The sequence below is a fragment of the Trachymyrmex cornetzi genome, unplaced genomic scaffold (assembly GCF_001594075.2).
Source record: "Trachymyrmex cornetzi isolate Tcor2-1 unplaced genomic scaffold, Tcor1.1 scaffold641, whole genome shotgun sequence".
In the NCBI taxonomy this organism is placed as follows: domain Eukaryota; kingdom Metazoa; phylum Arthropoda; class Insecta; order Hymenoptera; family Formicidae; genus Trachymyrmex; species Trachymyrmex cornetzi.
The window spans coordinates 697,997-698,363 of NW_017299961.1; positions in this window are offsets into that span (position 1 = coordinate 697,997).

Sequence of the window (367 nt, forward strand, 5' to 3'; positions counted from 1 at the left end):
CAACGATCGCGAACGTTCATCGACAAGATCGTGAGAAAATTCAATTGCCACACGCATTGTTTTACGCACGATCAATTCCGCGTCGTTGTTCCGAACAAGCATCGCAGACACTTGTCGCACTCGTGCGTTTGAATTCACGAAATTGATGACAAAAGGCTATACGTTTGCGCGAGCAGCCGTTCTACGAATCTCGTGAACCCCGTAAAACAGCGTCACAACGCGCACAATTTTCGACGGACTGTATGACCTACTGACTAAAATACGATCTCGAATGGTAAGATGACACATAATGAGTCAAAAATGAAATGCGTACCTGACAATTCCCATCCAATTACTCAGCCTTGCCTTTGTGTCCGAACAGTGACGA